Source organism: Otolemur garnettii, unplaced genomic scaffold (genome assembly GCF_000181295.1).
Source record: "Otolemur garnettii isolate 467f Iridium unplaced genomic scaffold, OtoGar3 scaffold00041, whole genome shotgun sequence".
Classification (NCBI taxonomy): Eukaryota; Metazoa; Chordata; class Mammalia; order Primates; family Galagidae; genus Otolemur; species Otolemur garnettii.
In genome coordinates, this window is record NW_003852436.1 from 2048920 (window position 1) to 2059903 (window position 10984).

General features: G+C 37.3%; 1 non-coding gene across 1 annotated transcript; it reads left to right on the top strand.

Annotated features, from left to right (window-relative positions):
* The first annotated feature begins 6412 nt into the window (after positions 1 to 6412).
* LOC111725485 lies at positions 6413 to 6544 on the top strand. Its single transcript, XR_002773541.1, has one exon. It is a non-coding gene; the product is annotated as a small nucleolar RNA SNORA11 (small nucleolar RNA).
* Positions 6545 to 10984: the final 4440 nt, after the last annotated feature.

Consider the following 10984-nt stretch of genomic DNA (forward strand, 5'->3'; position numbering starts at 1 on the left):
GATAAAGCAGAAGCTCCCTATAAGCTAGTATTTATCTCTGCATATTTCATTTTTTCTTTTCTATACTCTGCTTCATAGGCAATAAAGGAAACAAAAGGAATGAAAATTGGTCTTGGAAAGGCAAAATTAGAAAGGAAAAATAGTTTTTATTATTGAGATAGATGATGGATTTACCCAGGCAGGACAAAAGATCCAGTCATTCTTCTAATGAATATTTTTGTTCCACATCAAAGCACAAATATGTTCCAGGGTTTGCGTGTGGGGAAGTATTCATTATGATGAGAAATGTTTCTTTTTGGGTACTAAATAACAGGGAATAAAATTCACCCTATTATAAAGCCAGACACATATTTTGCTCATTTGAAGAGAGTTGGCAATATCTCCATATTCCAAAGAGTAACACCTTGGTTTCTAGATTCCCAGGAGCAATCTCAAATTCTCTCTCCATTTCTAAGGAGGCTTTTGGCTAAAATTGATTCTGAGAAACTACTATATTTCTCAATTTTCATCACTGTGTGTGTTGAAAAGAAGGCTGCTCAATTAACAATTAACGTGTGTAACGTGCTCGGTAAGGGAAGAAGTGGGTCTTCATTTTTTAAAATGAATCAGTTACGGTGAAAGTATGCACGATTCACTCTCTTTCCAAACCCACTCTTGTAGTTCTTGCTCTCTATCGCCCCCTGGGGTCTCTTTGTTGTCATTGCTCTCCTTGCATTGACAGCTCCTTCCTTTCCTCCTCTTTTTTTTTCCTATTTAAAGGAGTGTCCTCCAACCAATATACCGAGTTAAAAAAGCTTTCCGTAGTCCAGGGCAGGTTATAAAGGTCTTAAATGAGAATGTCAGATGAAGAAAATGGATAGATTCAGATAGATTTCATAGATGGTATGGCAGTCAGAATGACAGCGCCATCCTGTGATTGCCCTAATCCTGGGAACCTGTGAATATGTTATGTGACCTGGAAAAAGTGAATTTAAAAATACAATTAAAAATAAGTTAACATAAGGAGATTTTCCTGGATTATTTGTGTGGACCCAGTCTAATTGCGTAAACCCTTAAAAGCAGAATGCACTCTCTGGCTGGAATCAGACATGCAGCAGAAGTAAAAATCAGAGAAATGAGAAATATGGGAGAGACTCTACCCCGTGATCTGTTGCTAAAGGGGGACAAATGAAGGCAGGAAAAGCGATGTGGTTATCTGTGAGAGCAGAGAGCAGAGAGCAGCTCCTGGGAGACGGCACTGAAAGAAGAATCTCAGTTCCACAACCACAAGGAATAGTATGAGCTTAAAAGAGGCTTCTTCCCCACAACTTTTCATGAAGAATACAGCCCTTCTGGCACCTTAATTTGAGCCAAGAAACCCCAAACAGAGTAGCTTTTCTGGACTTCTGACGTACAGAAGCTGTAAGACACACACACACACACACACACACACACACACAAGTGCTGTGTTAAGCTGTTAGGTCATGGCAGCAATGGAAAGTTAACACACATGGACAGAGGTTCTAATCAAAACCCCACCTCTGTTTTTACCATTATAGTTTAAAAGCTATGGAGGGAGTGTTTTCTTCTCAACTTTTACCTTCTTTTTATCAGGAACATTCATTGATAGGACAATAGAAACCACTGCCCATATTTGGAGCAGGAAGAATTTAACACAACAGATCAGCCACTTTCAAACCAACCCCCCCACTCCCAAAACAACAAAAACAAAGATTGAGGGATCAAAAGTCTGGAAAAACACCCCCCATCGAATACAGAAGTTGAAGGACTCATAGGAAACCACCACCGATGATCTCGATCATCTGTGGCGCCAAAATGAGTGGTTCTCAGGAGAATGTCGGGAACCCACTGGTTCGCTTCTGCTCTCTGCCAAAGCCATATTCCTACTTTGTTCTGCTTGAGGAATAATTCCAATGATGGCTTCTACCTCTACTTATTCTGCTTGTCAAATGAGACTGCCTCTGACTGGAAGAAGCTACGGCAGAAGCCAGGCTTCCAGCCCTGGCGCTGCAGAGAAGAGCACAGCAACACAGCCCTGAGGGGCTGCTGCATTTCTCTACCCCACTGCTTCCACTGCATCAATGTCCACAGGCAGAAAATGGAATAAGGGAAAAAGGAAGGCTGGAGGAGGAAAGGAACACCTCCCACCAAAGGACTTCATGATTTAAGATTCAGATATTGACAAGGTGGAATTGCAAAAGAGTTTCAATTCTTTGAAAACTCCATTTTTATCCCAGTGAAAGCCATCATTTTAGGTCTCAGGAAATTTTTTTCTGTGCTTATACAATAAAGAATTGTAGGATGTTAGAGACTATACACTTCCATTCTCTCCTTTTCAAGTTCTCTGTTTTCACAAAGAAATGCAAAATCTATAAGTTACTGAGTAGTCCAAGTCATGATATTTAGCAACTAAACAGGATCAAGGTCTTTTGAAGTTTTTCTACTCTCTCAACTTAGGGTCAAGGTTTATGAAGAGTCTGAGAGTTGATTCCACTTGCAGCCTAACAAGTTAGCCCATTGCTGGTTTACAGATGTTGGCAGAAGACACAAGACTTTTAAGTAAGGGCAAAGACTTTTTTACTCATGGGACAACAGTGGTCAGCGTATCAGCATGGTCTTACCAGTTTCTTTTGATTCTCAGAGCTCATAGAAGTGATATAGAGGATGATATCCCCAGTGGAAACTACAGGCACAGTAGGTTTGCATCACAGTGAGGAACACTGAGTTGGAAGAGCTAAATGTTGGTGATTTTTCTTTCCAGCAAGTAGAAGCAAGCCTGCTCTTTGGTGAGATACATGACCTCAATCCTTAAGTTTGCTCACTGCAAACAGAACGCTATGAAATGGTCCCGGTAAAGGGCCTTGCATTCTGGGCACACCAGCAAGAACATGGGTCCATGTCTTTCCCAATACTCACCAAAGCAGGAAGGATTGAGAGGATATGCAGGCAATCATTCACATTTTTAATTAAGAGAACCTCATATTTGCTACATCCAAAATATATATAACACATGTGTATGTAATAGTCCATTTTTCTGGAATTTATCCACAATTTTGCATGTTGTTCTAGTTCTTGCATTCTCATTGACACATAACGTTGCATTAAATAAATACATAATAGCTATTCCATTCTTCTGTTGAACATCTGAGCTGATGTTCGGTGTTTTCTATTATGCTACTATGAATATTCTTGCATGCATTACCTGCTCCATGTGTGCAGAAATTTCTCTAGGGCATTTGACGAGGTGTGAAATTATTTGATTATTAGTGAGGATAAAATAGTTTTATATGTTTATTCACAATTTGTGTTTTCTTGTCTGTGAATTCCCTGTTGGTGTCTTTTGCCCATTTCTCTATTGGGTTGCTTGTCATTTTAAATTTATTAAGTATTCATGATTTCATCTTGATTCACCTTGAAAACTATATGTCTTAAAAAATAGAAAGTAACTTTCTTAATCCCCCACGTGCCAAAAAGGGGTGGGGAATGTAATCTGTTAAAGCCCACAACTTCAAACATCAAGTTAAAGGCAATGTGATAGGCCAGACAAGGATGCCCTCTAGCATAACTTCTATAAAACGTTGTTGGAAGAGTTCTACCCAGATCAATAAGGCAAGAACAGGAAGAAATAAGACATAAGAAGGTAAAAAGGTAAAAATAAAAACATCATTAGACACAGATGATAATAAATTTTGTCTATTCAGAAAAGTCAAAATTATTTACGGAAAAGTTATTAGAAATGGCAAGATGAATCACATTTGTGGATTTTATTTTGTTGTATTTTTTAGTATTAGACCATTGTAAAGTATTTATTATGATCTCTCATATGTGGGTGATTTTAATCTGTGGACAGTCTAGGGGCCTAAACTGACAATTCTTTCCTCTGGTGAGTATTTGTATCTGCTTCTCATTGGAGTCAAGAGCAGCACTGACCTGGGACTTCAGATTTCTTCACGGTTGCAGTTTCGAACTTAAGCTTTGATTGAGGGCCTTGCACTAGTTGCTGCCAAGAGATTTAATCTTCTCTTGGTCATGCAGATGTTGGCTTTGTCCTCAGACAATATGCCCCTTAAATATTAGCTTACATTTAACATGCTGGTTGCAGTTTCAAGCTTTTTTTCAGGGCGTGGGTGGTGGTGGCAAGAGATTTTCTTTGCTTCCTGTGAGCTGAGCAACATTTCATGTGGGATCTAATTGCTTCATACTGGAAGGGTTTTTAACAAACACATTGTTTTCCATTTGGACCTACTTTTTGCTGTTGTTGTTAAAGACTTCCTTATAGTTTCAGATTTCCTGTCTTGCAGAATATCAAAAATTAAGGTGTGGCAAATACTGCTCTCCTACTTAATGCCCATTATCCATTTCTCCCTTAGTAACAGAACCCCAATTTTATTCACGGTTTACAGTTTCCTTCTAAAAAAAACTTCATTTGCCAGTTTCCCTGGCAGATAGCCACAATCATGTGATTTGATTCTGGTCCATTATCTAAAGCCAGAGTCATTCAGTTGAATTTTCAGGAGCGCTTCTTGACAAAGGATGAGTCAGTTAGGTTTCTTTTTGCCCTTTTCCCTCTTCCTCAGTTTTCTGGCTTAAGAAGTTGCTTAATGGTGACTATATTTGAGGGAAAGGACAAATAAATCCCGCAGAATTCTTGAGCAATTGGATACTTGGATAAAAATAATCACATTGTGTGTTAAAAATTAACACTCAATGACTTTTCAGGCTTGGAGATAAGGCAATATGACCTTACTGTAATCTCTATTGTCAATATTTTAACAACTCATTTCATCTCAAGTTCTATCCTCAGGCTAGGGTTGTATTAAAGATCCTTCCTAAAGGGAAGGAAGAAGTACAACTGGAAAAAAGTGAATGCTTTCCCCACTTACTTTGAGTTGAACCTTCATGCTGTAACTTTAAGCTGCCTAATCTGATTTAAATGCCTTACTCCTGGAGTCCCAAGGGCTACCTAAATATACCTTGCTGAATGATCTACAGGACCTGCTGGAGACCACTAGAGGACTGTACTTTCCAGAGGCAGAAAGGCAGGACTGAAAGGTGAGTAGAGAGCTAAACATGAGCAAGGGGCTGCTGGTCTCCTCCAGCCAGGTAGCAAAGGGAGAGAGAGCTTAGCACTTAATGTTTCCTATGTGCCAAGTGCTTTGCTTAGGGTTTTCTATACATAGGTCACTATGAAACTTTTGAGGCAGACTGTTATGGCTCGTTATCTCACTTCCAAGAAACACAGTGGACAGCATCCTTTCTGATTTACTTGTTCACGTTTCAACTTGCGTGGCTTATCAGAGTTGCTGGTATTTGTTTCTCCCTGTGTGGATTTTATGTTTCATGATTTCTGTGTATCTCAAAACTTGCATAATGACCCATATATGCCATCATATTAATCTTCCAATAAGCCTGGGAAGAAGGGACTTAGTAATCACAGATCAGGACATCAAACTTTATGAATGTTTTGGAGCCTTTTCAGCTTCCTCATATTTGTTATTCTTGTTTCACTGTAGAATGTTTCACTGTGGTGAAAACCTGAAAATCAAACAAACTAGAAATATGCTTGACGGTGGGCTTGTGGCGGGTGCTTCCTTTGTGGTGCTTTCTTCTTTACCATTTTTTATTCCACTAAAGACAATGGCAACAAGGGAGAATGATCCCTGCTAGTTTCCTCTCTATGGCAAGATTTTTTTAACCTTGTTTTTGCACTGAAGTGTTGTCTGTTGTAGGTCCCAGCTTAATGTAAGAAAGTCCAGCTCAGTTTCCTACTCTTCGTGGCCACAGAGCCTCTTTCTCCAGTATGTCGGTTACTCATTATAATCCAAGTTTAGGTCACTGGGGATTTCCAGACAGCCCCAGCCAAATGCCAGGTACAGACTGTGCTTATTATCTGGATTCCTACTTTCTCATGCATCCTGGTGTCTTTAATTTGTTTATTACTTATTTGCCAGTTTAGTCATGCCCTGGAAAAAAGGTTTTGGTTTGTTTGCTTGTGTTCTATCCAGAATTTTGTGTGCTCTGTTCTTACAGAGTTTCTCTGGACAGCTTGGCCGAAATAGAGATCTGGAGTTTATTGAGGGAATTTACTTGACAGATAATTTTGAGGTCACGGAGAGATGAAAATATCTGGGTTGACGCCCATATTTCTGAGTTAACCAGATGAATTAGTGCCCTGTGTTCACCAAGTTCAGACCACCCACAGGAAACATTAGTTTGGGGGGAAAAGAGGATGAATTCAATTTTGAAAACATCTCATTTGTCATGACAGATGCAACTTTCATCTTTTCATTTGTAAGTCGAGATTAATATCTACTTAACAATAGAGTTTTATTGGTATTAAATATAATAAGGAATATGAAAATCTTAGTAAACTATACAGGGTGATACAAATATTAGATACTTAGAAATCCTAGGGGTGTGCTCAGAGCAGGGGGCCTGAAGAATGGCTCCTCTGATTATAACACACCCAACAGGAATCTGGGGGAAATTGTGATGAGGGGCCCACAAAACTTGTGACCTCCCTATGAACAAATGCCCTACATGTGGAGAAGAAGAACATTATAAAATGTATGTGGTAGGTGTCTTGCTGATCACTGGATAATGTTTTCAACTGCAGAGGCAGATTACAAGGACATATGTTTGAAAAATTGCCTAATAAAATTTTCAGAAAATTAAAAAAAAAAAAAAAAAGAAATCCTGTCCCTCTCTCCAAAGCTAATTGATCAAAAGGGGTAGTTAGGGCATTCCTTACAATCTAGCGAGCCAGTGGATAGTAGGGTGTGATAACTTGAGAGAACGAAGTTGTTTGTTAGATAACAGTATAAGGCTGTTCCAACATACACAAACCACTTATGAAAAGATCATTTATCGGCCTAACTGAAAAATGTGATGTTTTAAAACAGTGGTTCTCAACCAGTGGTTTGCGACCCACACGAACTGTATTAAAGGGTTGCAGCATTAGGAAGGTTGAGAACCACTGTTTGAAAAGAACTGAGGTGGAATCATCATGCAGTTATTTTGTGAACCACGGTTATTTCCCTTCTGGTTCTTAAAGACAGTGGAATGCACAAAAGGCGGAAAACATAGGTGGCCAGATTTGGAATGTAATTTTACAAGGTGGAAAATTAAAAAAAAAAATGTTTTATTCTGCTAAAGATAGTTAACATAAGATCTATCCTCTAACAGATTTCCCTCCCTTCCCTTCCCTTCTCTCTCTCTCTCTTTCTTTCTTTCTTTTTAATAGAGACTGAGTGTTTCTTTGTTGCCCTCAGTAGAGTACCGGGGCATCATAACTCACAGCAACCTCCAACTTTTGGGCTTAAGCGATTCTCTTACCTCAACCTCCTGTGTACCTGGGACTATAGGTGCCCATGACAATGCCTTGCTATTTTTTTGTTTTTAGCAGGCTGGGGCTGGGTTCAAACCCACCAGCCCTGGTGCATGTGGCCAGTGCTCTAGCTATGGGCGCTGAGTCAGATTTATTTCTTTTTAAAGGCTGAATAATATTTGTTTGTATGTTCTGTATTAGAAAATAAACTTTTATTTGCAGAATTAAACAAATTTTAATTCCTTACTGAAAGCCAAACCGAGAAGCATTTAAATGAGTGGGTTGAGGAGTCCTGTGGTCCAGAGCTCTCCACATGGCCCAGCACATTTGTGTGCTGCGAATGAGTTGGACATGTACCTGGACTTTAGCCCCTGAGTTAGGGACCAGAAAGGAACAAAATCTTTTTTCTTCTAAAATCAATAGGTATGAGAAGTACATGTCATGTAAACAAAAAGAATACTTTTCAGGAAGGGAAATAAATAGGGCTTTTTACCTTCCTCCCAAAAGAAGAAAATGAAAGGGAAAGAATAAGTCACGAAGGATTACCTCTGGCAACCAACAGCTCTGTCCTGTTTATCCCATGGGCCCTATAACTATTATTTTTCTATTTATGTCACAGCAAGTAAATCTTTGGAATGAACTGCTATAAAGAGTTTTCTTTTAAGGCTTTCATCTGGATTTCTGCCTCTATTTTAATTTGTATTTTTTTAAAAAACAAAAACTTGTAACAAAATAGTACATTTTTCTTTCTTTTTTTTTGCAGTTTTTGGCTGGGGCTGGGTTTGATTGAAGCCACCACCTCCGGTACATGGGGTCGGTGCCCTACTCACTGAGCCACAGGCACTGCCCCATAGTACATATTTCAATCACGTAAATCATAAATGTACAAATTGATGAGGGGTCACAGGCTGAACACAGTTATCACAAAAAGGATATTTTCGGTCCTGAAGAAACCCTGTTTGAGATCTTTTCCTGTTACTGCCTTTTCCCAAAGCTAACTCCTATCCAGACTCCTAACTCAATTAGTTTTGACTATTTTGAACTTTACACAAACAAAATTATAGTGTACTTTATTTTGTTGTGGGATTCTTTTGCTTAATGTTACTTTTGTGAGATTCGTTCATATTATTATGTGAGGTTGTAGTTTGTGTATTCTCATTTGTGTATAATATTTCCATTTATGAATATGATATGATTCATTTATTCATTCTCTTGTTAAGGGATAATTGAGTGGCTGTTGTAAATAGTGCTATTATAATCATTCTTTCACATGTATTTTAGTAAATACTGGAATGCATTTTGGGGATATATATGTATATATTCTTTAATACATGATACTAAGTAATTTTCAAAGAATTCTGGATAAGAGTTCCAGTTGTTCCAATCTTTACCAACACTTGGTAATTAGTATTGTCAGTCTTTTTAATCTTAGCTGTTCTGGTGGATGTTGAGGTATTATAGATATTCCTTAATTAGTATTATTCGGACAACAAAAAGTAGCGAATGCTCCACATCATACATCTCTTTTTCCTTCTCCAGAGATAATCAACATCTGATGTTACTGTCACTTCTAGGCATCTTTTGGTACTTTTATCAGATATGTATATATTCATAAATAAGGCATACAAGAGGTCTTCTGCTTTACCGTTTTACATGCTTGGTATTTCAATTTGACTTCTCTTTCATCATACATGATGGGGATTATCCATGTTGATACTAAAAGTTCATGAACTTTAATTGCTATATGGGTAAGATATAATTTGTTCCTTTCCCCAATAAAACATAGATTGTTAAAAAAATTTGATTTTGAAGAGTGTATGATATCATACACTTGTGCACAAATTTCTTATTGTAGAGACCTAGAAGGGGAATGGCTGAATCTTTCGTTTTGCACATGTTTACCCTTATTCAATATTGCTGTATGGTTCTTCAAAATAGGCTTAACAATTTATACTCCCACAAAAATTGTTTAAAATTTGGTTCAACACCTTTTATCAATACTTTGAAGTGCCCAGCTTTTAAATTTTGGCTTGTATTATAGGCATAATGCCATAATCTGTCCCATTGTGGCATTGGTTTGAATATTTTAAATGGTATTTAGATTCTTCTTCTATAAAATCTCCTGTTCATATCTTTTACCTATAATTCTTTTGGGCTGTTTGCAGTTTGCTCACTGATTGGTCATTCTCTATTTATTCTGTACACAAATCTTTTAGTAGTTATATGGGTGTCAAATTTATCCCCTCATTCTGATTTGCCTTTTTAGTTTGTTCATATTATATTTATAGTCATGTTAAAGTTTTCAATTTAATTTAAATTTATTATTCATTTTTAAAGATTTGCTTTTGTATCTTATTTAAGAAATCAATTCTATCTTATAAGGCATACTCTTATAGTTTCTTATAATAGTTTTATATTTTTGCTTTGTATATTTAGGTCTTTAATCCATCTGGAATTTAAGTGCTGTTAAATGAGGATCTAATTTTATTTTTCCCCATATAGATATCTAAAAGTCTTTGCCTCATTTATTGAACAATACCTTTCTTCTCACTAATGATAGTGCAACCTCTACCATTTACCAAATACCCAAATGTACGGGTCTGTAACTCGGCTTCTTATTCAGTTATATTTATCTGTTTATTGACCTCTGACTCTATACAACACTTTTTTAATTACTGGAGATTTATAATAAATAAGGATATTTTTCCAGTTGAGCTTAAAATAGTCTGGACTTTTTACAATTCTTTATTCATTCTTGTGAATTTTAGCAGAAATTAATCAAATTCCACTAAAAAATATCTGCCAGGATTTGATTTGAATTGCATTCAATTTATGTAATATTTCAGTTCTTTATAGTTTTCATATCCCAAATTGTTTATTATAGTTTTGATGTTTTGTACATATGTTTTAGATTTACCTATATATTAAATAATTATTTTTTGTAGTCCTTTATCTTGAATTCCATTTCACCTTCTTGAAATATACCCTTTGGAATTCTGTGTCTGTGAGTGATACAGGTTCTTTGTCTTTGTCTGCTTATTTCATTATTCTGACATCCCTTTCAGTAATGAAAGACATTTATCAAGGTGTTTGAAGTGCTAACACAGCAGTTCAGCTATAGGCCCTCTTTAGGTCTAGTCCAAAGTTAAACCCCCTTTCTTTGGCAATTCTTGTCCAATGACTGAATGTTACAGATGAATAAAGGACTAGTCCACTTACCCTAAGTCTAGGCAACCCTGAAAGGACATCCCAGATTCTAAGCAGAGGTTTTCACTTAGACTACTCGGCAGGTCACCTCTTTCCTCTATTCAATCCTGATACTATTTCTTCCACAGTTGTTGTTCCCAAAATCATTGCCTAATACACTCTCTATAGTCCCTTGTGACTCAGAATTTCTGCAGAAGCCAACTTCAGATGGCTCCTGGAGTGGTACAAGGGGTAGACTAAGTTGGGATTTTTAACATGAATCAAAGGCTGCCTATCAATAAGGACCTCCTCATTAGTGATAGGTGTAAGACAGACAGACTTTGGCACAAGGTAGTTAAAACTTTCATCAGTAATTAACTGTATTGTATTGAGGGGTATTGTATGGGTGGTATTGTAATGAGAGGTATTATACGAGTGGGTGAAATGTTATCAGGCATTTGAGAAATATGA